Raw genomic sequence first — 27348 nt, 5'->3', positions numbered from 1 at the left:
CGACTTCCCTGCCCTCTCCCCATAACCCTTGACTCCCCTATCTTACAAAAATTAGTACATCTGCAACTTAAATATCCCTCATATGCGGTCCCTCAAAATGAGATATATTCAATATCCAGCCTCCATTGCACTCTGGGGCAGAGAATTTCAAAGATTCACGACTCTCTGAGAGAAGAAATTCCTCCTCATTTCGGTTTTAAATGGGCGACCTCTTATTCTCAGACTATGCGACCTAGTTCTGGATTCCCCCACAAGAGGTAACAAAGGTCAGTGGGGAAGATAAAGAGCTTATAAAGGAAGTAATTAACAATTATGTTGATGCAAACATTACTGCAAGGTATGTTAGTAACAAGTAATTATAATCAACTAACCCATCAAAATTAGCAAAGACAATTACAAAGATTAGAACATTTCAATGTTGATCACATGCAGTATGTGTGGAGATCTATTAACCGCATCCAACAATCGTTAAACAATACAGAAAATAACAGATTTACAGTCTTAAGCCTTTAGTTCTTTCAAGGGTTGGTTGAAAGGAACGTCAAATGAGTGTAAAGTGAGACACGCCGATTCAGTCCATGACACCCACAAGCCGGATACTCAAATGAAACAAGTTTGGGATTTGATGTGGCAAAAGATGAATTGCGTGAGAAGTGAAATAATCTAGAGTAAGAAAAGGACCAAAATGGAAGGGACGGGAACATTAATGAGTCTATTTTTATGGAGAAATCCAATATTGGACACAGGGTGTTTGAAACAATCCTGAGACAGAACATTACTGTCCAGCTCAGGGACAGGGTTATACAGAGCAGCAGGAACAATGACTGAGGGCCAGAATGAACATGTTCAGTGCCCAATGGGGGCCCAGGAAATCCTGTCCCAGTCATGACGTTGCATTCCTATTTACCCAGCAATCCCCGCGACAGAGGACGTGCCGAGCCCAGACTACAGGGGCCCAGTGCGCAGGTGCGAGACCGAGCTGTGTTTGGAGCATGCGCGGTGCGTGTAATGGCGGAAAGGACATGGTGAACATCTGTTCCGCAAAACCGTCCAATCTCCGCGGGGCGGAGGTGAGTAATGGAGCAGCAGGGAGCCGGGGAGGCATCATAAACAACCGGTGCCCGCCAGAAGCCCGGAATAACAACCGGAATATCGGCGGCTGCAGCCTCGAGGCTTTCTCCCGGTCACAAGCCCCGGGTAACGGCGGCCATCTTTGTACAGGAAGGCAGGGTCAGTCCTCCGCCATCTTGGTTCAGTGATCAGCAAAGCGCATGCGCGGCCATCTTGGTAAAGGAACAGCTGAGTTCCTTTGCTCAGATTCTGATAAAAGTAAATTGGATTTTACAGATTGAATTAATACAGAGAGCTGCGCATGCGCGGTTCAGCCCACCCCCTGTGTCATTCCCAGTGAGCAGAATAGCACATGCACCCTCCCCTGCCCCAGCCCTGCCTGGGATCACCATTCACTCAGTGAGTGGAAGAAGATGGTTTAAAACAGCCGGGATTGGAGACACCACGACCCCAGGGTAAGGCTCAGAGATCAGCATTGAGTCCGGGGGGAGTTCAGGGGGAGTCGGGGGCTGTGTGTAAGGGGCAGAGTGGACAAAGAACCAGTCTCAGTGCGTGGCGTGAGTGGGGGAAGGGAGAGGCCATTCTCGGGCTGTGTGTGGACAGTGTGTGTCCAGGGTAAGGGAGACAGAATGGTCAGAATCCGCTATTTATAACCTGCTGCTTTCTCTCTCCACACCAGGAGTGAACGTTCCTGGTTTAGTTCCCTCGGGGGCTGTGTGTAAGAGGCAGAGTGGAGCAGGAACTCGTTCCGGGACATGACGTGAGCGAGGGAAGGGAGAGGCCATTCTCGGGCTGTGTGTGGACAGTGTAAGGTAACAGAGAAAGTAAACCACCTCGCTCTTTCAAATCATTGCTGCTTTCTTTCCCCAAATCAGTAGTGAATGTTCCTGATTCAGTTCCAATCTCACCGTGTCTGTTCTTGGGCAGTGAGCAGTGGAAACACAGTCTGACAGTGAGGATGTGGGGAATTTCACAAAGTGCATCTATTGCAGGTACCAGGAGAGGAGAGTGGGAGAAGATATTTTAAAGACGCGTTATATTTCGGTGAACTGAGTTCCACAGAACCGTGTTGCTGATGATCGCGAGCTACATTGTCACTCCCTCAGATACATCGTATTGTCCCTCGAATCCATATCTTGGAACTAATAATGTTCTCGTATTATTATTCTCACAGCAAAATTCTTCAACCAGCCAGAACAAATGTGATCTTTCCTCCACCCAGAATACAAGGAACAGTGCAGGCAGCTCCTTCTCACACACAGTAAGTAGATTATCACTCACAGAGCGCAGACACACAGAACTGGCCTCAATCCTATTGTCACAGACAGCAGAAGCTGTCAGTCCCACAGTGATCCGAAGTGACAGAGTTACATTGTGAATCTTACAGCCACATGGAGCAGTAGAATCAGATGCTGTTTCACCATTGAAACAGATCCCACTGACAGGTACATTAAACACACACACTCACTTGCCAGAAACTGGCAGGTAGAGAATAAAACACAATCATCTATCAGAAAAAATGTCAAACAGAAAGTATAAACCACACTCGCATATCAGAAGCTGACGGGTACAGAGCAAAAGCCATATTCATGTTTCAGAATCTGACGGATTCAGTATTTAACCCGCCGAACATACCAGAAGATGACAGGTGCAGAATAAAACCTACATTCCCGTACCACAGACTGACAGATACAGTATACAACACACACCCACATATATGAAAGTGACAGTAACAGAATAAAATCCCCACTTACATACCAGAGAGTGACAGGTAAAGTGTAAATCCCATGTGCACATGTCGGAAAACTGAAAGACAGTAAGTAAAATTGTTACTTACATCGCAGAAACTGATCGGGGCAGAGTAAAACCCACACACACACATCTGAAAAATGACACGTGGAAGGCAAAATCTTCACTAACATATCAGAGAAATACAGGTTTAAAAAGTTAAATTGATTATCACGTTCACATACCAGAGACTGGCAAATACAGATTAAACCCAGACTACCATCGCAGAAACTGAGAGGCACAGATTAAACCTCAACACACACCAAAACCTGACAGTTACAGAAAAATACACACACTTGCATATCAGAGACTGAGAGATACAGTATAAAACCCACACTCACATATCAGAGGCTCACATGTTAAAATCCATATTCCCATAACATAAATGGACATACAGTGACATGCCCATACTCACGAACCAGTAATTGACAGGTACAGGGTAAAGAACTCTCTTTCATTCCAGAAACTGACAGGTACAAAGGAAAGTCCACTCATAATTAAACAGAAACAGGCAGTTATAGAGTAAGGCCCACAATCACATATCAGAGCTTGATGGGTACAGAATAAAACCCAGGCTCCTATAACAGAAATGGAGAGATACAGAGAAAGGCCCACACTCACATACCAGAGGCAGCTCGATACAGAGTAAAACTCAGATTCAATTACCAGGACCGACAGATTCAGCATAAAACTCACCTCCATAACACAAATTGACAGTTGGAAAGTAAAACCAATACTCTATCAGGAATTGGTGGTACACAGTAAAACAATACCAACATACTGGAGAATGCCGGGTATGGAGTAGAGCTCACATTCACATAACAGAGATGGACAGATACAGCACAGAACACACACTCACACACCAGGAATGGAAAGAAATATAGAAACATAGAAAATAGGTGCAGGAGCAGGCCATTCAGCCCTTCGAGCCTGCACTGCCATTCAATATGATCATGGCTGATCATGCAGCTTCAGTACCCCACTCCCGCTTTCTTTCCATACCCCCTGATCCCCTTAGCCGTAAAGACCTCATCTAACTCCCTCTTGAATATATCCAACGAACTGGGCTCCACAACTTTCTGTGGTAGAGAATTGCACAGGTTTACCACTCTCTGGGTGAAAAAGTTTCTCCTCAATTCAGTCCGATATGGCTTACCCCTTATCCTGAGACTGTGACCCCTGATTCTGGACTTCCCCAACATCGAGAACATTCTCCTGCATCTAACCTGTCCAGTCCTGTCATAGTTTTATATGTTTCTATGAGATCCCCTCTCATTCTTCTAAATTCCAGTGAGTGTTAGCCTAGCCGATCCAGTCTTTCGTCATATGTCAGACCTGCCATCCCGGGAATCAGTCTGGTGAACTTTCGCTGCACTCCCTCAACAGCAAGAATGTCCTTGCTCAGATTAAGACATCAAACCTGCACACAGTACTCAAGGTGTGGTCTCACCAAGGCCCTGTACAACTGTAGTAAGACTTCCCTACTCCTATACTCAAATCCTCTTGCTATGAAGGCCAGAATGCCAGTTGTTTTCTTTACTGCATGCCTACCTTCAGTGACTGATGTACCATGACACCCAGATCTCTTTGCACCTCCCATTTTACTAATCTGTCACCATTCAGATAATAATCTGCCTTCCTGTTTTTGCCACCAAAGTGGATAACCTCAATTTATCCACATTATACTGCATCTGCCATGCATTTGCCCATTCACCTAACCTGTCCAAGTCACCTTGCAGCCTCTGAGCATCCTACTCACAGCTCACACTGCCACCCAGCTTAGTATCATCTGCAAACTTGGAGATATTACCTTCTATTCCATCATCTAAATCATTAATATATATTGTAAATATATGGGATCCCAGCACTGAACCTTGCGGCACCGCACTAGTCACTGCCTGCCATTCTGAAAAAGACCTGTTTATTCCTACTCTTTGCTTCCTGTCTGCCAACCGGTTCTCTATCCACGTCAATACATTACTCCCAATACCATGTGCTTTAATTTTGCACGCTAATCTCTTGTGTGGGACCTTGTCAAAAGTTTTTTGAAATTCCAAATACATCACATCCACTGATTCTCCCTTATCCACTCTACTAGTTACATCCTCAAAAAACTCTAGAAGATTTGTCAAGCATGATTTCCCTTTCATAAATCCAAGCTGACATGGACCAATCCTGTCACTGCTTTCCAAATGATCTGCTATTACATCTTTAATAATTGATTTCAGCATTTTCCCCACCACCGATGTCAGGCTAACCGGTCTATAATTCCCTGTTTTCTCTCCCCCTCCTTTTGTTTAAAAAGTGGGGTTACATTTGCTACCCTCCAATCTATAGATACTGATCCATAGTCCATGGAATTCTGGAAAATGACCACTAATGCATCTACTATTTCTAGGGCCACTTCTTTAACTACTCAGTCTATCAGACCCTGGGGATTTATCGGCCTTCAGTCCCATCAGTTTCCTGCAAACATTTCCTGACTAATAAGGATTTCCCTCAGTTCCTCCTTCCCGCTAGATCCTCGGGAGGTTATTCGTGTCTTCCTGAGTGAAGACAGAACCAAAGTATTTGTTCAATTGGTCTGCCATTTCCTTGTTCCCTATTATGAATTCACCTGATTCTGACTGCAAGGGACCACGTTTGTCTTCGTTAATCTTTTTCTCTTCACATACCTCTTGAAGCTTTTGCAGTCAGTTTTTAATGTTCCCTGCAAGCTTACTCTCATAGTCTATTTTCCACCTCCTAATTAGACCCTTAGTCCTCCTCTGCTGAATTCTAAATTTCTCCCAGTCCTCAGGTTTGCTGTGTTTTCTGGCCAATTTATATGCCTCTTCCTTGGATTGAACACTGTCCCTAATTTTCCTTGTTAGCCACGGTTGAGCCACCTTTTCGGTTTTATTTTTATGCCAGACAGGGATGTACAGTAGTTGTAATTCATCCATGTGATCTTTAAATGTCTGCCATTGCCTATCCACCGTCAACCTTTTAAGTATCATTCGTCAGATAATCCTAGCCAAATCATGTCTCATACCATTGAAGTTTCCTTTAAGTTCAGGACCCTAGTCTCTGAGTTAACAGTGTCACTCTCCAGCTTAATGAAGAATTCTACCATATTATGGACACTCTTCCCCAAGGGGCCACGCATGACCAGATTGCTAATTAATCCTCTCTCGTTGCACAAGACCCAGTCTAGGATGGCCAGCTCTCCAGTTGGTTCCTCGACATATTGGTCTAGAAAACCATCCCTTATACACTCCAGAAAATCCTCCTCCACAGTATTGCTACAAGTTTGGTTAGCCCAATCAATATCTAGGTTAAGGTCACCCATGATAACTGCATTATCCTTATTGCACGCATCCCTAATTTCCTGTTTGATGCCATCCCCAACCTCCCTACTACTGTTTGGTGGTCTGTACACAACCCCAACTAACGTTTTCTGCCCTTTGGTGTTTCGCAGCTCGACCCATATAGGTTCCACATCATCCCAGCCAATGTCCTTCCTTACTATTGCATTAACCTCCTCTTTAACCATTAACACTACCCCACTTCCTTTTCCTTTCTGGCTATCCTTTCTGAATATTGAATTCCCCTGGATGTTATGTTCCCAGCCTTGGTTACCCTGGAGCCATGTCTCAGTAATCCCAATTACATCATATCCGTTAACAGCTATCCGTGCAGTTAATTCGTCCACCTTATTACGAATGATCCTCGCTTTGAGACTCAGAGCCTTCAGGCTTGTTTTTTTAACAATCTTTGTCCTTGAAGAATTATGTTGTAATGTGGCCCTTTTTGATACAGAATGAAACCCAAAGGCAATTACCAGAAATTGACAGGTACAGGATAAAATCCACCTCTCGTATCAGAAACTAACATGCAGAGTAAAACCCTCATCCACATACCAGAGATGGACAGATACAGAGTCAAATCCACACTCCCACACCAGGCACCCACTATATAAGAAAATAAGAACATAAGAAATAGGGGCAGGAGTAGCCATACGGCCCCCCGAGCCTGTTCCACCATTTAATATGATCATGGCTGATCCAATCATGGACCCAGGTCCTCTTCCCTGCCCGCTCCCCATAACCCCTTATTCCCTTATCGGTTAAGACAATGTCTATCTCTGTCTTAAATATATTCAATGTCCCAGCTTCCACAGCTCTCTGAGGCAGCGAAATCCACAGCATTACAACCCTCTGAGTAAAAATTCCTCCTCACCTCAGTTTTAAATGGGGGCCCCTTATTCCAAGATTATTACCCTAGTTCTATTCTCCCCGATCAGTGAAAACATCCTCTCTGCTGCCACCTTGTCAAGCTGCCTCATTATCTTATACGTTTTGGTAAATCACCTCTCATTCATTCTTCTGAATTCAATGAGTAGAGGCCCAACCTCCTCAACCTTTTCTCATAAGTCAACCCCTCATCACCGGAATCAACCGAGTGAACCTTCTCTCAACTTCCTCCAAAGCAAGTATATCCTTTCATAAATATAGAAACCAAAACTGCACGCAGTACTCCAGGTGTGGCCTCACCAATAACTTGTGTAACTGTAGCAAGACTTCCCTGCTTTTATACTCCATTCCATTTGCAATAAAGGCCAAGATTCAGTTGACCTTCCTGATCACTTGCTGTACCTGCATACTATCCTTTTGTGTTTCATACACAAGTACCCCCAAGTCCCGCCGTACTGCAGCACTTTGTAATCTTTCCCCATTTAAATAATAACTTGCTCTTTGATTTTTTTTCTGCCATAGTGCATGACCTCACACTTCCCAACATTATACTCCATCTGCCAAATTTTTGCCCACTCACTTAGTCTATCTGTGTCCTTTTACAGATTATTTGTGTCCTCCTCACACATTGCTTTTCCTCCCATCTTTATATCGCCAGAAAACTCGGCTACGTTACAGTCAGTCCCTTCTTCCAAGTCGTTAATATAGATTGTAAATAGTTGGGGTCCCAGCACTGATCCCTGCGGCACCCCACTAGTTACTGATTGCCAACCCAAGAATTAACATTTATCCCGAATCTTTGTTGTCTGTTAGTTAGACAATCCTCTATCCATGCTAATATATTACCCCCAGCCCGTGAACTTTTATCTTGTGCAGTAACCTTTTATGTGGCACCTTGTCAAATGCCTTCCGGAAATCCATATACACCACACTCACTTTATCCACCCTGTTCATTACATGCTCAAAGACTTCCAGCAAATTTGTCAAACTTAACTTCCCCTTCATAAATCCATGCTGACTGCCTGACCGAATTATGCTTTTCCAAATGTCGTGCTAATGCTTCTTTAAGAATGAACTCTTCAACATTTTCCCAACCACAGATGTTAGGCTAACTGGTCTATAGTTTCCTGCTTTTTGTCTGCCTCATTTTTAACTGAGTGCGGCTCTCAGTCCCCGGGCAACACCGAGTGTGGCTCTCAGACCCCGGGCAACACCGAGTGTGGCTCTCAGTCCCCGGGCAGCACCGAGTGTGGCTCTCAGTCCCCGGGCAACACCGAGTGTGGCTCTCAGTCCCCGGGCAACACCGAGTGTGGCTCTCAGACCCCGGGCAACACCGAGTGTGGCTCTAAGTCCCCGGTCAACACCAAGTGTGACTCTCAGTCCCCGGGCAACACCGAGTGTGGCTAATTTTCCCCGGGCAACACCGAGTGTGGCTCTCAGTCCCTGGGCAACACCGAGTGTGGCTAATTTTCCCCGGGCAACACCGAGTGTGACTCTCAGTCCCCGGGCAACACCGAGTGTGGCTAATTTTCCCCGGGCAACACCGAGTGTGGCTCTCAGTCCCCGGGCAACACCGAGTGTGGCTCTCAGTCCCCGGGCAACACCGAGTGTGGCTCTCAGTCCCCGGGCAACACCGAGTGTGGCTCTCAGTCCCCGGGCAACACCGAGTGTGGCTCTCAGTCCCTGGGCAACACCGAGTGTGGCTCTCAGTCCCCGGGCAACACCGAGTGCGGCTCTCAGTCCCCGGGCAACACCGAGTGAGGCTCTCAGTCCCCGGGCAACACCGAGTTTGGCTCTCAGTCCCCGGGCAACACCGAGTGTGGCTCTCAGTCCCTGGGCAACACCGAGTTTGGCTCTCAGTCCCCGGGCAACACCGAGTGTGGCTCTCAGTCCCTGGGCAACACCGAGTGTGGCTCTCAGTCCCCGGGCAACACCGAGTGCGGCTCTCAGTCCCCGGGCAACACCGAGTTTGGCTCTCAGTCCCCGGGCAACACCGAGTGTGGCTCTCAGTCCCTGGGCAACACCGAGTGCGGCTCTCAGTCCCCGGGCAACACCGAGTGCGGCTCTCAGTCCCCGGGCAACACCGAGTGCGGCTCTCAGTCCCCGGGCAACACCGAGTGAGGCTCTCAGTCCCCGGGCAACACCGAGTTTGGCTCTCCGTCCCCGGGCAACACCGAGTGTGGCTCTCAGTCCCCGGGCAACACCGAGTGTGGCTCTCAGTCCCTGGGCAACACCGAGTGTGGCTCTCAGTCCCCGGGCAACACCGAGTGCGGCTCTCAGTCCCCGGGCAACACCGAGTGAGGCTCTCAGTCCCCGGGCAACACCGAGTTTGGCTCTCAGTCCCCGGGCAACACCGAGTGTGGCTCTCAGTCCCTGGGCAACACCGAGTTTGGCTCTCAGTCCCCGGGCAACACCGAGTGTGGCTCTCAGTCCCTGGGCAACACCGAGTGTGGCTCTCAGTCCCCGGGCAACACCGAGTGCGGCTCTCAGTCCCCGGGCAACACCGAGTGCGGCTCTCAGTCCCCGGGCAACACCGAGTGAGGCTCTCGGTCCCCGGGCAACACCGAGTTTGGCTCTCGGTCCCCGGGCAACACCGAGTGCGGCTCTCAGTCCCCGGGCAACACCGAGTGCGGCTCTCAGTCCCCGGGCAACACCGAGTGTGGCTCATTTTCCCCGGGCAACACCGAGTGTGGCTCTCAGTCCCCGGGCAACACCGAGTGTGGCTCTCGGTCCCCGGGCAACACCGAGTGTGGCTCTCAGTCCCCGGGCAACACCGAGTGTGGCTCTCAGTCCCCCGGCAACACCGAGTGCGGCTCTAAGTCCCCGGGCAACACCGAGTGAGGCTCTAAGTCCCCGGGCAACACCGAGTGAGGCTCTCAGTCCCCGGGCAACACCGAGTTTGGCTCTCCGTCCCTGGGCAACACCGAGTGTGACTCTCAATCCCTGGGCAACAACGCGTGTGGCTCTCGGTCCCCGGGCAACACCAAGTGTGGCTCTCAGTCCCCGGGCAACACCGAGTGCGGGTCTCGGTCCCCGGGCAACACCAAGTGTGGCTCTCAGTCCCCGGGCAACACCGAGTGCGGGTCTCGGTCCCCGGGCAACACCAAGTGCGGCTCTCAGTCCCCGGGCAACACCGAGTGCGGGTCTCGGTCCCCGGGCAACACCGAGTGTGACTCTCAGTCCCCGGGCAACACCGAGTGTGGCTCTCAGTCCCCGGGCAACACCGAGTGCGGCTCTCAGTCCCCGGGCAACACCGAGTGTGGCTCTCAGTCCCCGGGCAACACCGAGTGCGGCTCTCAGTCCCCGGGCAACACCGAGTGTGGCTCTCAGTCCCCGGGCAACACCGAGTGTGGCTCTCAGCCCCCGGGCAACACCGAGTGCGGCTCCCATTCCCCGGGCAACACCGAGTGTGGCTCTCGGTCCCCGGGCAACACCGAGTGTGGCTCTCGGTCCCCGGGCAACAGCGAGTGCGGCTCTCAGTCCCCGGGCAACACCGATTGTGGCTCTCGGTCCCCGGGCAACAGCGAGTGCGTCTCTCAGGCCCTCAGTCAGAGCCACTGGCCCCAGCAGCAGCAACCCCGGGGGCAGCACCTCCACCACAACAGGAAAACAACAACTTACATTTAGACAGCAGGCCCAGCAATTCCCAGCCGCTCTGTATCAGGGGGCGCTGGATGTGGAAGTCACTCACTGGCCTCCTGTGTGGGTCTGTTTGTTACATCAGTTTGAGCTAGATGGAGAGCGGGGAGAAGCTGCTAGGTTTCACCCCCAGTACCTCTGGGCCCAGTGGGAACAACAATTTCCCATGTGGGCCTGTCGAGGGAGGTGGGTTCCATTCCCTGAAGGACAGCAGTGACCCAGATGTGTTTTTACGACAATCCGGCAGCTTTCATGGTCACTTTTTTCTGGTGCCGGCCCCACAAATGAACAGACTCATTAAGCTCAATTTCACAACCTGCCTTTGTGTTTTTGTGGGTTCTCTCTCTCACTCACTTTTCCTGTTTGAAATTCACTTTACAGGGTGTTAAAAGGGGAGGATTTGTAGACTGGAAGCTCAAACCAAACATCACCTCAAGATCTGACAGTCACTCGGTACATCGGGACTGGAATATCATCAGCTTTTGACCATAGAAACATAGAAAATAGGTGCAGGAGCAGGCCATTCGGCCCTTCTAGCCTGCACCGCCATTCAATGAGTTCATGGCTGAACATGCAACTTCAGTACCCCATTCCTGCTTTCTCACCATACCCCTTGATTTCCCTAGTAGTAAGGACTTCATCGAACTCCTTTTTGAATATATTTAGTGAATTGGCCTCAACAACTTTCTGTGGTAGAGAATTCCACAGGTTCACCACTCTCTGGGTGAAGAAGTTCCTCCTCATCTCGGTCCTAAATGACTTATCCCTTATCCTTAGACTGTGTCCCCTGGTTCTGGACTTCCCCAACATTGGGAAAATTCTTCCTGCATCTAACCTGTCTAACCCCGTCAGAATTTTAAACGTTTCTATGATGTCCCCTCTCATTCTTCTGAACTCCAGTGAATACAAGCCCAGTTGATCCAGTCTTTCTTGATAGGTCAGTCCCGCCATCCCGGGAATCAGTCTGGTGAACCTTCGCTGCACTCCCTCAATAGCAAGAATGTCCTTCCTCAGGTTAGGAGACCAAAACTGTACACAATACTCCAGGTGTGGCCTCACCAAGGCCCTGTACAATTGTAGCAACACCTCCCTGCCCTTGTACTCAAATCCCCTCGCTATGAAGGCCAACATGCCATTTGCTTACTTAACCGCCTGCTGTACCTGCATGCCAACCTTCAATGACTGATGTACCATGACACCCAGGTCTCTTTGCACCTCCCCTTTTCCTAATCTGTCACCATTCAGATAATAGTCTGTCTCTCTGTTTTTACCACCAAAGTGGATAACCTCACATTCATCCACATTATACTTCATCTGCCATGCATTTGTCCACTCACCTAACCTATCCAGTCACTCTGCAGCGTCACAGCATCCTCCTCGCAGCTCACACTGCCACCCAACTTAGTGTCATCCGCAAATTTGGAGATACTACATTTAATCCCCTCGTCTAAATCATTAATGTACAGTGTAAACAGCTGGGGCCCCAGCACAGAACCTTGCGGTACCCCACTAGTCACTGCCTGCCATTCTGAAAAGTCCCCATTTACTCCTACTCTTTGCTTCCTGTCTGACAACCAGTTCTCAATCCATGTCAGCACACTACCCCCAATCCCATGTGCTTTAACTTTGCACATTAATCTCTTGTGTGGGACCTTGTCGAAAGCCTTCTGAAAGTCCAAATACACCACATCAACTGGTTCTCCCTTGTCCACTCTACTGGAAACATCCTCAAAAAATTCCAGAAGATTTGTCAAGTATGATTTCCCTTTCACAAATCCATGCTGACTTGGACCTATCATATTACCTCTTTCCAAATGCACTGCTATGATATCCTTAATAATTGATTCCATCATTTTACCCACTACCGATGTCAGGCTGACCGGTCTGTAATTCCCTGTTATCTATCTCCCTCCTTTTTTAAAAAGTGGGATTACATTGGCTACCCTCCACTCCATAGGAACTGATCCAGAGTCAATGGAATGTTGGAAAATGACTGTCAATGCATCCGCTATTTCCAAGGCCACCTCCTTAAGTACTCTGGGATGCAGTCCATCAGGCCCTGGGGATTTATCGGCCTTCAATCCCATCAATTTCCCCAACACAATTTCCCGACTAATAAGGATTTCCCTCAGTTCCTCCTCTTTACGAGACCCTCTGACCCCTTTTGTATCCGGAAAGTTGTTTGTGTCCTCCTCAGTGAATACCGAACCAAAGTACTTGTTCAATTGGTCTGCCATTTCTTTGTTCCCCGTTATGACTTCCCCTGATTCTGACTGCAGGGGACCTACGTTTGTCTTTACTAACCTTTTTCTCTTTACATATCTATAGAAACTTTTGCAATCCGTCTTAATGTTCCCTGCAAGCTTCTTCTCGTACTCCATTTTCCCTGCCCTAATCAAACCCTTTGTCCTCCTCTGCTGAGTTCTAAATTTCTCCCAGTCCCCGGGTTCGCTGCTATTTCTGGCCAATTTGTATGCCACTTCCTTGGCTTTAATGCTATGTCTGATTTCTCTTGATAGCCACGGTTGAGCCACCTTCCCTTTTTTAATTTTACGACAGACAGGAATGTGCAATTGTTGTAGTTGATCCATGCGGTCTCTAAATGTCTGCCATTGCCCATCCACAGTCAACCCCTTCAGTATCATTCGCCAATCTATCCTTGTCAAGTCACGCCTCATACCTTCAAAGTTACCCTTCTTTAAGTTCTGGACCATGGTCTCTGAATTAACTGTTTCATTCTCCATCCTAATGCAGAATTCCACCATATTATGGTCACTCTTCCCCAAGGGGCCTCGCACAATTAGATTGCTAATTAATCCTCTCTCATTACACAACACCCAGTCTAAGATGGCCTCCCCCCTAATTGGTTCCTCGACATATTGGTCTAAAAAACCATCCCTTATGCACTCCAGGAAATCCTCCTCTACCATATTGCTTCCAGTTTGGTTAACCCAATCTATGTGCATATTAAAGTCACCCATTATAACTGCTGCACCTTTATTGCACGCACCCCTAATTTCATGTTTGATGCCCTCCCCAACATCACTACTACTGTTTGGAGGTCTGTACACAACTCCCACTAACGTTTATTGCCCTTTGGTATTCTGCCCATGGAAGCAGAAGGCACCGTTCACAGTGGGGAGAAACGGTACACGTGCTCTGTGTGTGGACAAGGCTTCAGCCGATCATCCAAACTGGAGAGACACAAGTGCAGTCACACTGGGGAGAAACCGTGTAAATGTGGGGATTGTGGGAAACTTTTCAACTACCCATCCCAGCTGGAAACACATCGGCGAGTTCACACTGGGGAGAGTCCATTCACCTGCTCCGACTGTGGGAAGGGATTCACTCACTTATCCAACCTGCTGATATACCAGCGAGTTCACACTGGGGAGAGACCATTCACCTGCTCCGACTGTGGGAAGGGATTCAATACATCATCCAACCGGCTGACACACCAGCGAGTTCATAATGAGTAGAGACCTTGTAAATGTTCTGAATGTGAGAAGAGTTTTAAAAACAAAGAGCAACTGATGACACACCAGCGAGTTCACACTGGGGAGAGGCCGTTCACCTGCTCCGATTGTGGGAAGTGATTCCTTCTATCATCCCACTTGCTGACACACCAGCGAGTTCACACTGGGGAGAGGCCGTTCACCTGCTCCGATTGTGGGAAGGGATTCCTTCTATCATCCCACTTGCTGACACACCAGCGAGTTCACACTGGGGAGAGGCCGTTCACCTGCTCCGACTGTGGGAAGGGATTCACTCAGTTATCCCACCTGCTGAAACACCAGCGAGTTCACAGTGGGGGGAGACCGTTCACCTGCTCTGAGTGTGACAAGGGATTCTCTCTGTCAGGCAACCTGCTGAGACATCAGCGAGTTCACAAGTGACCGCAGGGGTTGGATTCTGCTATTATTCACATCCCGGACTGAATCGTGTTCATTCTGACAGTTGGGGTTTATAAATCCTGTAACGCTGATGTTAATAACTCCTGATATTGACTGGAGTTTAATATTTGGGATATAGACACATACATTAGTTTTGCTTTCAACACATTGCTGTGGATTTTTGTCTTTCTCACCTGAGTGTTTAGCATCACCTGACTGGAGCTGAGAAAGGACATTCTGTGGAGAGGATCTTACAGGGGGATCAGAATTTTAGCCTGGACACTGACCTTCAGGGCCACACTTAGATCTCATTCTTCTGAACTCCAATATGTTTAATCCAACCTCCTCAACCTACTCAACCATAAGTCAAACCCCTCAACTCGGGAATCAACTCTGGAATCTGCAGCAGACATGAGCAAGGACCTGAGGCTTATTAAAAGACACATATTTAATTACAGACAAGGTTACGCTGGGAGAAATGTTCAGTTAGAACATAAGAAAAAGGAGCCGGAGTAGGCCATTTGGCCCCTCGGGCCTGCTCCACCATTCAATAAGATCATGTCTGATCTGATCATGGACTCCGTTCCACTTCCCTGCCCACTCCCCATAATCCTTTACTCACTTATCGCTCAAAATCTGTCTATTTCCACCTTACATATATTCAAAGACCCAGCCTCCACAGCTCTCCTTGGCAGAGAATTCCACAGATTAATAACCCTCAGAGAAGAAATTTCTCTTCTCAGTTTTAATTGGGTGGCCCCTTATTCTAAGACGATGTCCCCAAGTTTTAGTTTCCCGTTTAACTGGAAATATCCTCTCTACATCCACCTATCAAGCCCCCTCATTATCTTATATTTTAATAAGATCACATCTCATTCTTCTGAACTCCAATGTGTTTAGGCCCAACCTACTCAAGCTATCTTCATAAGTCAACCCCCTAATCTCCGGAATCAACCGAGTGAACCTTCTCTGAACTACCACCAATGCAGATATATCCTTCCTTAAATACGGAGACGAAAATACAGAGTCCATTACAGGCAAAATGCCAATCAAATCAGCAGCACACTGGCACCTTAACAGTGTCTCATTGGCCTGCAGGCATTTCTTAAATAGATTTGCTGAGTGGATATGAACTTAAACCAGGTTTGCAGATGTGATGCTCTATTCACATATTGAAGGTCGAAGAGATGCTGTGGGGTACATGCTAAGTCCAGTAGCTGAAAGTGATTAACAGACTGGGTTTTGTGTTTAGTGATCCCAGGCGTGTTACCAATACCAGCAAAATCGAAGCCCATGGAATAACGGGGACAGTGGGAGCATGGATTGAATGTGGCTAAGTGATACACACAGAGTAGTGGTGAATGGTTGTTTTTCAGACTGGAGGAAGTGGTGTTCCCCAGGGGTCGGTACTGGTGCCACTGCTTTTTTTGATCTATATTAATGACCTAGACTTGGGTGTACAGGGCACAATTTCCAAATCTACAGCTCACACAAAACTTGGAAGTACAGTGAACAGTGAGGAGGTAGTGATAGACTTCAGAAAGACACAGACATGCTGGTGGAATGGGCAAACGTGGCAGATCAAACTTAACGTGGAAAAGTTCAAAAATGATACATTTTGGTAGGAAGAAAGAGGAGAGGAAATATAAACTAAAGGGTACAATTGTAAAGGGGGGCGTGAACAGAGAGACCCAGGAGTATGTGTACACCAATCACTGAAGGTGGCAGCACAGGTTGAGAAAGTGGTTACAACGACTTACGGGATCCTAGGCTTCATGAATAGAGGTATAGAGTACAGGAGTGTGGATATTATGTTGAACCCACGTAAAACTCTGGTTCGGCCTCAACTGGACTGTTGTGTCCAATTCTGGTTCATCATCATCATAGGCAGTCCCTCAGATTGCGGAAGACTTGCTTCCACTCTAAAAATGAGTCCTTAGGTGGCTGAACAGTCCAATACGAAGCTACAGTCCCGGTCACAGGTGGGATAGATAGTCGTTGAGGGAAGGGATGGGTGGGACAGGTTTGCCGCACGCTCTTTCTGATGCCTACGGTTGATTTCTGCATGCTCTCGGCGATGAGACTCGAGGTGCTCAGCGCCCTCCCAGAAGAACTTCCTCCACTTAGGGCGATCTTTAGCCAGGGACATCCAGGTGTCAGTGGGGATGTTGTACTTTATCAGGGAGGTTTTGAGGGTGTCCCTGTAACATTTCCTCTGCCACACCTTTGGCTCGCTTGCTGTGAAGAAGTTCTGAGTAGAGTGCTTGCTTTGGGTATCTCGTGTCTGGCATGTGAACAATGTGGCCTGTGCAGTGGAGATGATCAAATGTGGTCCGTGCTTCAATGCTGGGGATGTTGGCCTGGCCGACGACACCAACATTGGTGCATCTGTCCTCCCAGGGAATTTGTAGGATCTTGCGGAGACCTCGTTGGTGTTATTTCTCCAGCAATTTGAGGTGTCTACTGTACATAGTCCATGTCTCTGAGGGTGGGTATTACTACAGCCTGTAGACCATGAGCTTAGTGTTAGATTTGAGGGCGTGGTCTTCAAACACTCTTTTCCTCAAACGGCCGAAGGCTGCACTGGAGGCGGTGTTGAATCTTGTCGTCAATGTCTGGTATGTTGATAACAGGTTCCCGAGGTATGGCAAATGGTCCACGTTGTCCAGGGCCGCGCCATGGATTTTGATGACTGCAGGGTGGGGGGTGGGTGGAGTGGGGAGTGCTATTTGGCGAGGAAAGGCTGGTGGAGGACCTCAGACTTACAGATGTTTAGTGTAAGGCCCATGCTTTTGTACGCTTCACTAAATACGTTGACTATGACTTGAAGTTCAGCCTCTATATGTGCGCAGACACAGGTATTGTCCGCGTACGGTAGCTCAACGACAGAGATTGGGGTGGTCTTGGACCTGGCCTGTAGACGATGAAGGTTGAATAGGTTCCCACTGGTTCTGTAGTTTAGTTCCACTCCAGCAGGGAGCTTGTTGACTGAACTGGAGCAATTCTGGCTTCCACATTTTAGTAAGTATACAAAGGCTTTTTGAGAGCGTGCAGAAAAGATTTACGAGTATGATTCCAGGGATGAGGAACTTCAGTTACGTGGATCGTCTGCAGAAGTTGGGGTTGTTCTCAGAACAGAGAAGATTGAGAGGAGATTTGACAGAGGTGCTCAAAATCATGAGGGGTCTGGACAGAGTAGATAGAGTGGGATTCGTAGAAGCTCTTGAAGATAGCCGGCATAGGCTCGATGGGCCAAATGGCCTCCTTCCATGTTGTAACCAGTCTCTGATTCTATGATGATGAAAAGTTTGTTGCCCAGGATGCTCCATCTCCCGGGCACTGGGACCCAGTTGGGAACAGAGACCCTGAAGCCCCGCCCACTCTCAGTTCCTGAACCAAGATGGCCGCACATGCGCCCTGATCCCGCCCTGTGCAAGAAGGCGGCCCGTGACCCTACTCCCCCGGGCCTGTCAGCACGGGGCCTGTGGGCTCTAATTCGGGGCCTGAGATTTATTCTGTATCTAAGCCGTGCTGTACCTGCTCTGGTAGTGTTCGATGGGACAGTGTAGAGGAAGCATTTTAATACATACGAAAAATGACGGACAGGTAAAGACCATCGGTCCATCAAGCCTGTCCCACACAATTGCGATATGTCACAGCGTATACACTCCAATCCACCCGAATCCATGTGATCTCCTGGGAGAGGCAAAAATACAGATTTTAAAAAAAACGAGGACAATTTGGGAAAATAAATCTGGGAAATTCCTCTCCAAGGCATCTAAGTGATGGAAACTAGTCCAGGTGATCACTCTGGCCATTAAACTCCCTGCAGTACCTACCTTCTGTAAGTGTTAATCTCCGCTGCAGCCAGAAACAAATCCAGCTTTTACTTGAAGGAATTCAGTGAGTCTGCATCCACCACATGAGAGGGCAGCTTGTTCCAGAGGTCTACTGTTCTCTGGGAAAAGAACCACCTCCTGATGTCTAACCTAGATCTATCCTTATACAACTGAAATGTGTGTCCCCTGGTGCTGCCTAACCTATTTAATTGACATAAACAAACAGTCAGCTGGAACAATCTCTTTCACCTTCATTATCTTATAAACCTCAATCATATTGCCCTAATTCTGCACTACTCTAAGGTAAAGAGTCCCAACTCTTTTAACCTATCTTGGTTACTAAGATGCTTTAGACTTGGAATTAGTCTCGTGGCCCTTTCCAGAACCTCAATATCACCCACCATGATAGGAGACCAAAACTGGACACAGTATTCCAAGTGTGGCCTGACTAAGGTCTTGTATAAGGACAAAACAGTACTCCTCGTCTTATACTGAATTGTCCTATGGATACACCCCAACACCTTATTTGCTCTAACTGTCACTACACTGCATTGCTCGTGTACCTTTAAGGATGTATTGACTAGAATGTCTAAATCTCGTTCTCTCTCCACCATCTTTAATGCCTTTCCCTGGAGGGTGTATGAATGTTGAGCATTTGCCCTGCCCACATGCATAACACTGAACTTATCTAAGTTATACATCATTTTCCAGTCATGAGGCCAGTGTCCCAACACATTAAGATCTGCCTGAATCAGACGAGCCTCTTCTACAGTTCGAGCACTCGCACAGATCTTGGTATCATTTCAAAATTTGCAAATTGTGCCCCCAACCCCAAAATCCAGATCATAAATACAAATAGTAAAATGAAATGGTCCCAACACTGATCCCTGCTGGACACCACTGGTGACCGGTACCAAACAGATCCAAATCCATCTATAACTGCTCTTTACCTACATCCTGCCGGCCAGTTCTGTATGCAGCTCAATATATTATCACCACCAGAGGCTCCTATCTTATAGAGAAGCCTCTTTTGTGGCACCTTGTCAAAAGGGTTTTGGAAATCGAAGCAGACAATGTCTACTGGGCTTCCCTCATCCACCAACTTTGTAACTTCTTCAAAAAGTACAATTAGAGTATGGAGACATGAACTCTTTATAATGGGTTGTGTAGTTCCTAATATGTCCCTCCCTATCCAAGTATTCATATAGTGCATCCGTTATGATTCTTTCAAGCATCTTACCTATTACTGATGTTAACCTTATGGGCCTCTGGTAACCCGGGTCTGCCTTGTCACATTTTTATTAAAATGGGGACTTCATTAGACTCCTTCCAATCTGTCGGAACTATTTCAGAATGAGCTATTAAACATACATGTCAGGGGCTCGCACAACACAAGTCCCATCTCCCGGAGGGGTTTTCACAGCACGTGTCCCATCTCGCAGATAACCCTCACACAGCACATGTCCCCATCTCCCGGAGGACCATCACACAGCACATGTCCCATCTTCCATCTCCCAGAGGGGTTCACACAGCACATGTCCCATCTCCCGGAGGGGCTCACACAGCACATGTCCCATCTCCCCGTGGACCCTCACACAGCACATGTCCCATCTCCCGGAGGACCCTCACACAGCACATGTCCCATCTCCCGGAGGACCCTCAGATGTATATACTCCGGCCCTGCTGCTCTATCTCTTTTTAAGTTCTGAATGTTTTCTAAAACAACATGTTTATCTAAGTTAATGTTACTGAAAAAACTAGTATCATTATTAAATTCTAATATTTGAGCATGATGTTAAAGGGTGAAGACTGATGCACAGTACTCACTAATATTCCCGCCATACTCAGTGAGTCCTGTGTAACCTGTCCTTGAATACCCTTCAGTGGATCAATATAGACTTTGATAGTTCTCGGACTCTCCACATAACTGAAAAAGCTCTGCCCATGACGGCCAGTTGAATACAATCCTTTTATTCCCAGAGCCTTTTTGCTGATCAAATAGCAGCCTTCGTTTTCTTTAGTTGTTCCTTGTATTCACCCTATTTATTTACGGTAAAATTATTTAATTTATGGAAACTTTTCTGTTTACATCTTTGTACAGAGCCAGTCGGCCACCTCGGCTTTTTCTTACCATATTTCTGTCTTTTAATTTTGACCACGTTTGTTTACCACATTTTTAAACTTGTTTTTAAAACCTTTCCATTGATATCCAACATCGGTCACATCACCACCGAGGAGGGTTGTCCAATTTACCTGTTACAGTCCTCTGCCAGTTTGGAGAAGATTGCACTGAAATGCGGTCCGTGTCGCAGGTTCTCAGTCCCTTTGGTTCTCCCGGCCAATCGGGAAGGTATAATGTGATCAGTATTGCCCAGATGTTCCCCACACGGAGGCCTGATCCGAGGTCAGGCTCACTATTAAACACCAGATCCAATCTCAGGTTTTCCCTAGTTACTGCATTAACATGTTGTGGCTGGAAACACTGCTGTATATTGTCACTCAATCTTTCAGCTGCACTGTCCCCAGCAGCAGGTAAAGCCCCGTGACCCTGAATGTCAGGCCAATGACAATGATCTTCCTTCAGCTCCATTCTCTCTCTCTCCCCCCACACACACTACCTGAGCTCTCAGGCTGACTGTTCCCAGCACCTTCTCTCTTTATTCTCTCACATTGCAGCATTCCCGCTGCTGGGCTCAGGGGCTGTGTGGGTTGGGCCCTTACCTCACACACGGTGGGCGGGGCCCTGACCTCACACACGGTGGGCGGGGCCATGTCCCTCGCATTGTGTGGGCGGGGCCCTGACCTCACACACGGTGGGCTGTCCCTCTCAGACAGGAATTGAGAGCGAATTGGATGTCCATTGTTGTCTCTCCGGACACAGAGAGAGCCCCAGACAGTGGGAGGGAGAAAGCCCATGTTAATCAATGTCATTAAAGCTGGCCAACGCTCCAGGGAAGTTGCTGAGTGTCTGAGCTGAATATATAGTCTCTCAGCTCTCTCTTTGCCTGAGGTGTCACTGAGAGAAAGCAAAACACGAGGGACAGACAGACAGGTGGAGACGGGGCGGGTGTGTCCTGGATGGGCTTCAGCCAGGAATATAAAGGAATGGGCAGTGATTGTAGATAGCGGAGAAAGCATGCTGGCCTTCATAGCGAGAGGATTTGAGTATAGGAGCAGGACAGTCTTACTGCAGTTGTACAGGGCCTTGGTGAAGCCACACCTGGAATATTGTGTGCAATTTTACTCTCCTAATCTGAGGAAGGATATTCTTGCTATTGAGGGAGTGCAGCGAAGGTTCATCAAACTGAGTCCGGGGATGGCAGGATTGAAATATGAATGAAAGACGGGATCGGCTAGGCTTATCCTCACTGGAATTTTGAAGAATGAGAGGCGATCTCATAGAAACATAAACAATTCTGATGCGATTGGACAGGGTAGATTCAGGAAGAATGTTCCCGATGTTGGGGAAGTCCAGAACCAGAGGACATAGTCTAAGGATAAGGGGTAAGCCAGTTAGGACCAAGATGAAGAGAAACATCTTCACTCAGAGAGTGGTGAACCTGTGGAATTCTCTACCACAGAAAGTTGTTGAGGCCAGTTCACTAAATATATTCAAAAGGGAATTAGATGTGGCCTTTAGGGCTCAAGGGATCAAGGGGTATGGAGAGAAGGCAGGGATGGGATACTGAGGTTGAATGATCAGCCATGATCTTATTGAATGGCGGTGCAGGCTAGTACGGCTGAATGGCCTGCTCCTGCACCTATTTTCTATGTTTCCAACTTCAATATGTGACCTACTCCTGGAAAATGCACGTCCAGTATATGAGGAGTCTCTAATCGCGGAATATGGAATTATTTTTACTTGAATGTTTTGTTTCGACCAGTAACTACAAGGTAGGTTAACATCGCACTCTATTTCACCCCGATAATATTGTTCTCATTTTCTGTCCTGATTAGATATCCCGGTGAATGTAGGAGTGCTTGAGAAAATTCCAGCTGTGGACCTAACAGGGATTGTAGACTGAGGAACAACACCAGGTGAACCAGCCCAGGATTTTGATAGCACCAAACAGAGAAAACTATCGATTCAAAGAACTTTCATCCATCGATACGGGCGAAAGGTAAGAGAGAGTCCCATGGATTCAGATACAGACTGGTCCTGGGGATGGACAATGGCGAAAGGTCAGAGAGAGTCCCATTGACTCAGATAAACACTGGTCCTGGGGATAGACTGGGGAGAAAGGTCAGAGAGAGTCCCATTGACTCAGATACACACTGGTCCTGGGGGACTGTGGAGAAAGTTCAGAGAGTACCATTGACTCAGATACACACTGGTCCTGGGGATAGAATGGGGAGAAAGGTCAGAATGAGTCCCATTGACTCAGATAAACACTGGTCCTGGGGATAGACTGGGGAGAAAGGTCAGAATGAGTCTCATTGACTCAGATAAACACTGGTCCTGGGGATAGAATGGGGAGAAAGGTCAGAATGAGTCCCATTGACTCAGATAAACACTGGTCCTGGGGATAGACTGGGGAGAAAGGTCAGAGAGAGTCCCATTGACTCAGATACACACTGGTACTGGGGGACTGGGGAGAAAGGTCAGAGAGAGTCCCATTGACTCAGATACACACTGGTCCTGGGGATAGACTGGGGAGAAAGATCAGAGAGAGTCCCATTGACTCAGATAAACACTGATCCTGGGGATAGACTGGGGAGTAAGTTCAGAATGAGTCCCATTGACTCAGATAAACACTGGTCCTGGGGATAGACTGGGGAGAAAGGTCAGAGAGTCCCATTGACACCGATACACACTGGTCCTGGGGATAGACTGGGAAGAAAGGTCAGAGAGAGTCTCATTGACTCAGATACACTCTGGTCCTGGGGATAGACTGGGGAGAAAGATCAGAGAGAGTCCCATTGACTCAGATACACACTGGTCCTGGGAGTCTGGGGAGAAAGATCAGAGAGAGTCTCATTGACTCTGATACACATTGGTCCGGGGGATAGACTGGGGAGAAAGGTCAGAGAGAGTCCCATTGACTCAGATACACTCTGGTCCTGGGGGTCTGGGGAGAAAGGTCAGAGAGAGTCCCATTGACTCAGATACACACTGGTCCGGGGGATAGACTGGGGAGAAAGGTCAGAGAGAGTCCCATTGACTCAGATACACTCTGGTCCTGGGGGTCTGGGGAGAAAGGTCAGAGAGAGTCCCATTGACTCAGATACACTCTGGTCCTGGTGGTCTGGGGAGAAAGGTCAGAGAGAGTCCCATTGACTCAGATACACTCTGGTCCTGGGGGTCTGGGGAGAAAGGTCAGAGAGAGTCCCATTGACTCAGATAAACACTGGTCCTGGGGATAGACTGGGGAGAAAGGTCAGAGAGAGTCCCATTGACTCAGATACATACTGGTCCTGGGAGTCTGGGGAGAAAGATCAGAGAGAGTCTCATTGACTCTGATACACATTGGTCCGGGGGATAGACTGGGGAGAAAGGTCAGAGAGAGTCCCATTGACTCAGATAAACTCTGGTCCTGGGAATAGACTGGGGAGAAATGTCAGAGAGAGTCCTATTGTCTCAGATCATCACTGGTCCTGGGGATAGACTGGGGAGAAAGGTCAGAGAGAGTCCCATTGACTCAGATACACAGTGGTCCTGGGGATGGACTGGGGAAAAAGGCCAGAGGGAGTCCCAATCCACGTCACTTTATCAATATTTATCTAATTTTCTGTCTCGCATAATTAGATCTCGGGTAAATGATGGAGTGATAAAAAAAGGTCTGCAGCTGGATGTGAACAGGGGTTCCAGACTGAGGAACAACAGCAGGTGAACCATCTATTGCTGAAAACCTTATCTCATCCTTTGCTACCTCGAGACTTGAATATTCCATCATTCTCCTGGCCGGCCTCCCTTCTTACACCCTCCGTAAACTTGCACTCATCCAAAACCCTGTTGCTCATTTCCTAACTCCTCACAAATTAATGCCAGAGAATAACTTCAACACCTGTTTGGAGAAATTCCGTATCCGAGACTGAATCGCTTGCATTTCCACAGTGGGGAAAGGAAAGGATGCTGAGAGTTAACGTGCATGAGCGTGTGTCTGCACACGCACAAGTGGAGAATTGTGATAGTAAAACATCAGCTAACTCTACCAATGATATATTTATGGTGTTTTGAGATTGTAAAACACTTAAAGATAATGAAACAAATCAATGTTATATATCCCCTGACTGAAGGTACACAATTCATTCTACATTATGTTATCAGTGGGACAGAGGGAAATGTCCGCACCCCCTAAAGTGCTCATTCTTCATCATCGCAGGTAGTCCGTCAGAATCGAGGAAAACTTGCTTCACTCTAAAAGTGAGTCCAATACGAGAACCACAATCTCTGTCACAGGTGGGACAGACAGTGGTTGAGGGAAGGGGGTGGGTGGGACGGGTTTGCCACACGCTCCTTCTGCTACCTGAGCTTGATTTCTGCATGCTCTTAGCAACGAGACTCGAGGTGCTCAACGACCTCCCGGATGCACTTCCTCCACTTAGGGTGGTCTTTGGCCAGGGACTCCCAGGTGTCGATGGTAATGTTGCATTTCATCAAGGACGCTTTGAGGGTGTCCTTGAAACGTTTCCTCCGTCCACCTTGGGCTCGTTTGCCGTGAAGGAGTTCCGAGTAGAGCACTTGCTTTGGGAGTCTTGTGTCAGGCATGTGAACAATGTGGCTTGCCCAGTGGAGTTCATTAGTCAGGTGCTGACACCATGAGATATGGTCAATATAAAATAGAAGCAGCAACCAGTTCACATCTCCCTGAACACACGGACAATATCACTGCCCATCGAGACCAGAGGAATTACACCCAGCTATATGTTGTGTACGTGGATAGATATAATAGTCATAAAATGGCATAATTTAATATCCCAACTCAAAAATATTAAACACACATCTGTGAATAAAAATAATACAATACCACCATTAAATGGCGGAGCAGGCTTGAGGGTCCAGATGGCCTACTCCTCCTATTTTTTATGCTCTTATGCCAGACCAAGTAAAACTGAATGTAGGAGCATTTAATTCATCAATTATCACCCGCTCCACATTTCCCTGCTGAATATTCCCTACCTTGGGTATAATGGTTTGTGCCTGCATTGTGAGTAAATCTCACCAATGGGTGCTCCCAGTGCGGACTCTCGGCCGACGGGAGCCCGTCTGGAACTGGGTTGTGGAGATCAGTGGGACTCACTGGTTTTACTGGGCAGCGTTCTGTGTCACACCTGATGTGAAGAGTTGATTGTAACACTGGGAAATGCTCGATCCCAGAGCTAACCGCTGTTGTACCGGTGGGGGAGGAGGGACTGGGTATCATGGCAATGTCCTCCTTCCCATTTTAATATTTCCCTCTAACCCTCCTATTAATATATTTATTATAGAGCATCAGAACCTGGGAATGCCTGTCACCGCCATGGCTGAAGGTCCAAACAGGGGAAAGATCCAACATCTTCAACAAGAATGAGAATGGACACAGCTCGGTTCACTTCACCACTCCCAGAGAAGGTACAGCACGGGTTATATATGGAGTAAAACTCCCTCTACACTGTCTCATCAAACACTCCCAGAGCAGCTACTGCACGGGTTATATATGGAGTAAAACTCCCTCTACACTGTCCCATGAAACACTCCCAGAGCAAGTACAGCACGGGTTAGATACAGAGTAAAGCTCCCTCTTACTGTCCCATCAAACACTCCCAAAGCAGGTACAGCAAGGGTTAGATACAGAGTAAAGCTCCCTCTACAATGTCCCATCAAACACTCCCAGGCAGGTACAGAACGGGTTAGATATAGGGTAAAGCTCACTCAATGCTGTCAAACCAATCAACTCCAGGGGAGTTGCAGCCTGGGTTAGATACAGAGTAAAGCTCCCTCTATACTGCCCCATCAAACACTCAGGCATGTAAGTCACGCGTTGGACTAAGAGGAAAGCTCCTTCTGCACTCTCCCACTAAACACTCACAGGGGCAACACAGCATGGGTTGGATACAGAGTAAAGCTCCCTCTGCACTGTCCAATTCCCAGGACAGGTACAGCAAGGGTTAGATACAGAGTAAAGCTCCCTCTACACTGTCCCATCAAACATTCCCAAACACATACAGCAGAGGTTACATGCTGAGTGAAGCTCCCTCTACAATGTCCCATTAAACAATCTCAGGACACTTACCACATGGTTTACAAACATAGTAAGGCTCCCTCTACACTAACCCATCAAATACTCCCAGTACAGATACAACATGGGTTAGATACAGAATAAAGCTCCCTCTACACTGTCCCATCAAACATTCCCAGGGCAGATACAGCACGTGTTAGATACAGAATAATGCTCCCTCTACACTGTCCCATCAAACACTCCCAGGCAGGTACAGCACGGGTTAGATACAGAATAAAGCTCCCTCTACACTGTCCCATCAAACACTCCCAGGGCAGGTACAACATGGATTAAATACAGAATAATGCTCCCTCAAAAGTAGTAATCTCAGGCTTGCTACCAGTGCCATGTGCTAGTCAGAGTAGGATTCTCTAGATAGCTCAGATGAATACGTGGCTTGAGGAGTGGTACAAAAGGGAGGGATTCAAATTCCTGGTTCATTGGAACCGGTTCTGGAGGAGGTGGGACCAGTGCAAACTGGACGGTTTTTACCTGGGCAGGGATGAAACCAATGTCATAGGGGAAGTGTTTGCTCGTGCTGTTGGGGTGGAGGTAAACTACTATGGCAGGGGGATGGGAACCTATGCAGGGAGACAGAGAGAAGTAGAATGGGGGCAGATGCAAAAAATAGATAGAAAGAAGAAAAGTAAAAGTGGAGGGCAGAGAAACCTAAGGAAAAAAGGGC

The 27348-nt window shown here is 47.8% G+C and overlaps 1 long non-coding RNA gene across 6 annotated transcripts in view; it reads left to right on the top strand.

Moving 5' to 3' along the window:
* Positions 1-986: 986 nt before the first annotated feature.
* The window catches only part of LOC139245861 (uncharacterized), a 33897-nt gene continuing 7535 nt past the window's right edge, over positions 987-27348 (top strand). The window contains exons 1-5 of one of the 6 annotated variants that reach the window (XR_011590136.1): positions 987-1070; positions 1751-1883; positions 2246-2332; positions 22423-22586; positions 25894-26017. This is a non-coding gene — a long non-coding RNA (uncharacterized lncRNA). Of the gene's footprint in view, positions 1071-1260; positions 1527-1750; positions 1884-2245; positions 2333-22422; positions 22587-25893; positions 26018-27348 lie in introns of those variants that run through there. The other 5 variants (XR_011590137.1, XR_011590139.1, XR_011590138.1 and 2 more) reach the window with 5 other exon arrangements.

This window comes from Pristiophorus japonicus, unplaced genomic scaffold (assembly GCF_044704955.1).
Source record: "Pristiophorus japonicus isolate sPriJap1 unplaced genomic scaffold, sPriJap1.hap1 HAP1_SCAFFOLD_244, whole genome shotgun sequence".
In the NCBI taxonomy this organism is placed as follows: domain Eukaryota; kingdom Metazoa; phylum Chordata; class Chondrichthyes; family Pristiophoridae; genus Pristiophorus; species Pristiophorus japonicus.
The sequence above is the reverse complement of the archived record's forward strand: the minus strand, read 5'-3'. Positions and strand labels throughout refer to the sequence as shown.